The 6494-nt window shown below is 42.3% G+C and overlaps 1 non-coding gene across 1 annotated transcript; it reads right to left on the bottom strand.

Moving 5' to 3' along the window:
* Nucleotides 1-2047: 2047 nt before the first annotated feature.
* LOC114705510 lies at nt 2048-2207 on the bottom strand. The gene has a single exon (XR_003736406.1). It is a non-coding gene; the product is annotated as a U1 spliceosomal RNA (small nuclear RNA).
* Between the last annotated feature and the right edge of the window lie 4287 nt (nt 2208-6494).

Consider the following 6494-nt stretch of genomic DNA (forward strand, 5'->3'; position numbering starts at 1 on the left):
TATCATCCCTCAGTGTAACTTCCACATGATTTGAACTTCGTTGGGATTATCTTGAGAATAAGTCATCTGAGTCCTCTGAGTCTTTATGCTCTCCCCTTGAATTATTTGTATTATTGTCTTCCTTTCTAATTCCCCTCACACTCAGTGTGTTCTAGTTTGCTGAACACAAATTGAGTGTCTGTTGCCATGATAAATATCATGACCAAGAGCAAACTGGGAAGGAAAGAGTTTATTTCACCTTGTATTTCCAGGTCATAGTTCATCACTGAGGGCAGTCAGGGCAGGAACTGTGGACAAGCATTGCTCACTGTCTCTCTCTTTCTAGCTGTCTTTTACTCTCTTGTACAGGCCAGGCCCACTTGCCAAGGTCCAGCTCTGCTCTCAGTGAGCTGGGTTAATCCACACCAAACATCAATCACGACAATTTCTCACAGACGTGGCCATGGGCCAGTCTGATCGAGGCAGTTCCTCAGGTGAGGTTTTCTCTGTCCAGGTGACCCTAGGGTTGTGTCAAGTTGACAAGGAAACTAACCAGCATGCAGTGTTGACACCTTCGCTTGCTAATTAATTGTACACACAACTCCTAATGGTTTTCATGACTCAGTGGTTCGCTTAAGTGTTCTTGCCTTGAACCATTCACTATTTTCTTTAAAACCTTGACTTAACAGGTCAAATGAAATATTTATGGGTCTCACACATACCAGCCAGAGTATAATTATAGGAATAGAGCATCTTTCTGGACCCCAGAAGCTTCTCGCTGTCTTTAATGCCGTGGACAATGTGTTTACTCTCTTGGTCTACTGTTTTCCTCATTCTCTACTGCTCAATCAAAATTGCAACAGATCAAAGGATTTTTATTTACTAATTAATTTATGTCAAATCTGCAACCTGAGAAAGGAATAATCTAAAGTTTCTTAGCCACTTCCACGGAGTGGAACAAGCTGAGTCCGGGCTGTATGCTAACAATGCCTCTGTGCTGTTTGTCTGAACTGCCTTGGCATTTAGGCCAAAGGTGTGGTGAAGGCACTTCTGACGTCAGGTCTGAAACTCTGGCAGGAAAATGTAAGCTGCTGCTGTCTTCAGAATTCTTGAAAGTGAACATGGTGAACAGTTTAGTTACGCACAACTGCAAGAAAGGAAAATGCCCGTATGAGCTAGACTAATTAAGGAGAGGTTTACTGTGAGGCCGTTAAAGCATCCCAAGGAGTCCAGTTTTAGCAAGGGCAGCAGAATTTTGCAGACCCAGAATGTTTCCAGTGCTCTCTTTCTGCTCCTGCGTTTCTTTTGTCCTTGTCCCTCTGTCCCCAAGACTCTTGGTCTCTGCTGCATCTCCCCACTCTTTTGTCTTTGAGAACACAGACCTTACAAGTACTGCCAGCCCTGATCACGGGTGCTGGACCAGGAAAGAAAATGCAAAATTAGGATGAGATTTTAGCTTTGGTCTAATCAGCTCCTAGTGTTGAGTAGGCAAGAACATATTATTCCAGTTGCCAGTTAATGTCAAGTATGCCCTTGCATTAGGGGACAGGGGCCATAAGAGAAGCTGGACAGAATGGCACTCATCTTCAGTACAAGATTTTGGTAAGCTGATACTTTGCTATCACCAAGTATCAATAGTGACCTAATCCTTGGCTTTGTAAAGTAGGACAGAGTTATCTATGAATACATCATTCATCTCTCACCTGTCTATCAAGAGAAAGGTAATATACATAGATTTTTGGTTTATTTCCTCTAAATTATTCACTTCATGATGTTTTGGAAGATAAGCAGGTTCCATTCTTCTATAAAATCTGTGTCTCCCTCTTTTTGTAATTTTTTCTTTTTTTAAGATTTGTTTTATTTTATGTGTATGAGTGTTTTGTCTTCATGTTTGTATGAGCACTGTGTGTGCTCCTGATGCCTACAGTGGTAAAAAGAAGGTGTCAGATCTTCTAGATCTATAACTAGAGTTACAGATGGTTGTGAACCACCATGTGGGAGATAGGAACCAAATAGCAATGAGTTCTCTTAGCTTTTTCTCCAGCCCCTATTTTCATTCTTAAAAGGAGGGGGATCCTGAATAAATGCAATTCCCCACTACCACAAATTATGCAGTGAAGTTTCCCACACTTGTGGACTACCAGGGTCAGGACAGACAGAGTGCATTGAATGAGCTTCACCTTGGGAAAGTGACCTTCATGGTCACGGTATCTCTGTCTCTGAGGCTTCCTCAGTACCTCAGGAGGGTGCTTGGGAAAGCCAGAAAGATCACTACCTACACCTGAATTGTTTCTTTGGTTTTGATGATAATGTTTGAAATTAGACTACTGTGTGTCTTCTCCCAGACTTTCTCAGTTAAATAGTGTAATTCTTCATGAATCTTTGGGGAATGATAAATCTTATCCATATATATTCCCTTCTTGTTATGTGACATTCCAATCACTTACTAAACCTAAAAGATTGATTTTTTTTTTTCCTTTAGAAGTGAAAGGCCTCACATTTTAAAAGCTAGAAAGGGGCAAAAAAGACTTCAGTTCCTAAAAGCAATACCTTTGTAATTCCCTTTCAGTGTTAACAAATTACCATAAAATTATCATAGGTTTTCTTTGCCCCCCCTCTTTCTCTCTCTCTCTCACACACACTCATAAAAATCATAGACATTGTACAGTTGGCTCCCAACACAAAATATATGCTTAAGAATAAGAAACCTCAATGATCCTTCTATACATTACCCACTAGCAATTTCCTGTGGCTGCTGGTTAATCCCAGGCTGGTGAACCACTGCCCACCAGCCTACCTGGGCCATTTCTCCCATTACAAATTCGTGTGTGCCCAAGGGGAGCCAACTACTCTGAGCACTATCTTAGAGAGCACACAATCAGAAAGAATGGCTGCAGGAAAAGAAACTAATCGAATGTAGTCCCAAACTAAAGAGCAGTGTGTTTTTCCCTGATTGGCTGTGGGATTATCTCCATCTTGGCTCTCCTCTACTGGTGCCAGTGATTAGGGGGCTGCAGACTGGCAGTACTTTCTAAAACCAGGGAAATCCATTCTCCTCAGTTTACTCCTTTGCATATCCTAAGCACTACAGAGCGAAGACTCACATTTCCCCAAAAATTTAGGTTATCAGAAATTCTTAAAAGTATAAAACCAATTTAATATCATAGAAAAGACAGATTCTCCCATAAGAGACAATATCATACTGACTTCTCCATGGCTCCCAGATCTAACTGTACTTAGGAAAGTGGGATACAGTTCAAAGCAAAGGCAGTAAGTAAATATACTTAGATAGGTTCTGTAATTGCTCATACCATGACTATTCTCAGCTCCTTGGTGAAAGAATTCACTTTGATCAACTTCAAAGCTTCCAATTACCTCGGGATAAGAATTACAGACATCAATTTATGATCGTAATTTAGAAATTCCAAGTATTTAAATATAATATTATACAAGGAATGAGCATAATTAATACTGGCACGGCATATTTATAACACTTCCATTTTCAGAAGGCAATGCCATATACATCATTGGGTTCAACTTACAAACCCTCCTTTGACAGGGTCTAGTCTCACGTCATGAGGATGACCTAAGAATGTGTAGTAGTTCAGGACATGAGGACCCATTTGGCCGGCTCTGCTGACACACCCTTCTTCCCAACCAGCCTTGTGAGCTGTGGTCTGCTGACCTCCTCCAAGAGCATCTTTGACCACATCCTCAACCCCTTTCCAGGAGTTAAGATCTAGATGACTTTTCCTAACGTCTAGATCTTAACTCCTGGAAAGGTGTTGAGGTATTGTGTTCCCTGAAATATTGTGCACCCTAATAAACTTATCTGGGGTCACAGAACAGAACAGCCACAATATTAAACATAGAGGATAGGCAGTGGTAGCACATGCCTTTAATCCTAGCATTCCAGAGGCAGAAATCCATCTGGATCTCTGTGAGTTCAAGGATACAGGCAAGCATGGGGACTCACGCCTTTAATCCCGAAAGCGAGCCTTTAATCCCAGGGAGTGATGGCAGAAAGCAGAAAGATATATAAGGCGTGAAGACCAGAAACTAGAAGCTTTTAGCTGGTTAAGCTTTCAGGCTTTTGAGAAGCAGTTCAGCTGAGATCCATTTGAATAAGGACACAGAGGCTTCCAGTCTGAGGAAACATGATCAGCTGAGAAGTTGGCCAGGTGAGGTTGGCTGTGGCTTGTTCTGTTTCTCTGATCATTCAGCATTCACCCCAATACCTGGCTCCTGGGTTTGATTTTATTAATAAGACCCTGTAAGATTCGTGCTAAAAATCTGCTCCATCATTATAATCCCCTTTCTTCCTCAGCTTCCCTCCACACACTCTCTCAGTTTTTGCCAAAATGTCCATGCCATTGCCCTTTGTGACTGCTGATTGGATCATTCAAAAGTCCCCCCTCCCATCTCAATCGCTTGAATCTGTTCGAATCAGAATAGTTCCAGATCAATATGTCTTGAGTTATAGATCAATGTACTTAAAGCTTTTTCTAGTTCACTGCTTCTGCCGTTTTCTTTCATTTAATCCTTTTCCAACTCAGTTCTACCTTGCTGAGTGATCCAATTGCTATTCCTCCTTCTGTTTTTTGTCTGTTTTGTTTTGGGGTAGTCTTTCTAGCTCTTTAGCACATTTTCTTATTTTCTTTTTCCCCTGGTGAGTTGAAGGGTTTCCAGTGCTTTTCACTATCCCAGAACGTGCCATACAGCCTAAGACACAAGGAGGGTGCTATCTACCTCTGTCCCTATGAATCTGATGACACTCGGTGCCACCTGAGCAGAACTACATGGTATTTATTCCGTTGTGCACGGTTTGTTCCACTGACGCACGCTTTAATCTGAATAGCTGCTTAATGAGTCATTTGTTCAACGTACAGCTCCACCACCGTTTGGGAGACCGTAGGCCAGTCAGCTTTCCTCTCAGGTGTAAAGCGCTATTCATAATAGCATCCACTTAGTGGGGCTACCTTGAGAATTAAATGACTTAACACAGAAAGCTCTTTAACGTGTTTGGAGCACAGGTGGCTATTAATATCTTAGAGGTAGTTCTCTTGCAGAGAAGTGGGTAAAAACTCCCAAGTGCACAGACTTGCTATTGTGCAAGTGCCAAGAAAACCAAGGAGGGGAAGCTATAGAGACTCTGACAACTTGCATCTGCCTGCACATTGCTCTGGAAATGTCGCTGACACTTCGGTGAGGCTCCAGCGGTGATGATATCTATTCAGGGGAGAGGCGGCTCTGAACTCAGGGAGGCCGCTTTCAGGACATCAAGAGGCTGTGCATTCTAGAAAAGGTTCCATTGTCAAGCCCACCGAAGGCGGGTGGGAAAGGCTCTCTCGCGGCTTTCTTCTCACACCAGTGCTTGCAAAATGAATATTCCATTAGCCAACTACGGCTGCTGCTGTATCTGCTGATTTTCTCTGAGTTACATGAAGTACAAGGAGCCAGGATGCTAGGGCAACAGTGAACGGTCCATTTGCACTCACTGGTTCATCCTTCATTTGATCAAAGGGTATGAGCATCTTCATTTCACTTCAGATTTTACCAACCACTTCCATGAGTTAGATTGCAAAGTGACCGCATTACAGCAAACCAGATCAGCCCAGCCAGCTTGGGGTACTGGCAATAGTTTGTCTTTGTTCTGAGATAAACACACTGTCCTAAAAATTTGATATAGACCTCTTTTAAAAAATGTGATGAATTCCCTCGTAGTACACAGCAGCCCAAAGACATTACTTACTGAAATGGATGCTGCAGTATAATGTATCTTATTGAATCACAAGTATTTCCCAGTTGATTATTGGATGCATAAATCCAATCAAAATTATCACCTATCGAACTGGAAACAGTATACTTATAAACCCAAATGGATCACCTAGCAAATCATAAATACTGCTACATTTACATATTGGCACTCTGTTACACTGAGTTACTGGGAGGCCTGGAAACTAGGCAGTAATATTCTCCTAGATAGGGCTCTGTACCCTTAGCCATAGGGAACCACGCTGCCTTCACTCTGCAAAGGTGCATGCCAAGTCATGCAGGACGGAGAGTCTCCTTCATCCTCCCCTTCCTGTCTCTGCCAGAGCCCGTGACCTCCAGAACTGTCCACTAAGCAGCTTTTCTACTGCACTGAAAACAAACAAATAGCATCAGAAAGTAAGCTGGCATTCTTGAAAGAATATGAGTGTTCATGTGAATGTAAGGATGAACCCTCATTAATGTGCTGTTCTTGCTTTGCTTCTGGGAGCAGGTGGAGTTTGAGGTTACCAGGGAAAGACAGCACTATCTCCTGGGGAGGCAGCATGGATTTTCTGGTATTGTTTTAACTTTTGAGTGGCTGGTTAAGGCCTGTATCACTCTTCTGGTCTGTGCACTTCCTCTGTGCATTGTGCACACTCCCTACAATGTCACCACGCATCATTCATATATGTAGATATCCTGCTTTCAAATATATCATGCTATTTCTCCCATTCTCCCATTCCTACCAGTCAGACTTGGTT

This window comes from Peromyscus leucopus, chromosome 13, assembly GCF_004664715.2.
Source record: "Peromyscus leucopus breed LL Stock chromosome 13, UCI_PerLeu_2.1, whole genome shotgun sequence".
In the NCBI taxonomy this organism is placed as follows: domain Eukaryota; kingdom Metazoa; phylum Chordata; class Mammalia; order Rodentia; family Cricetidae; genus Peromyscus; species Peromyscus leucopus.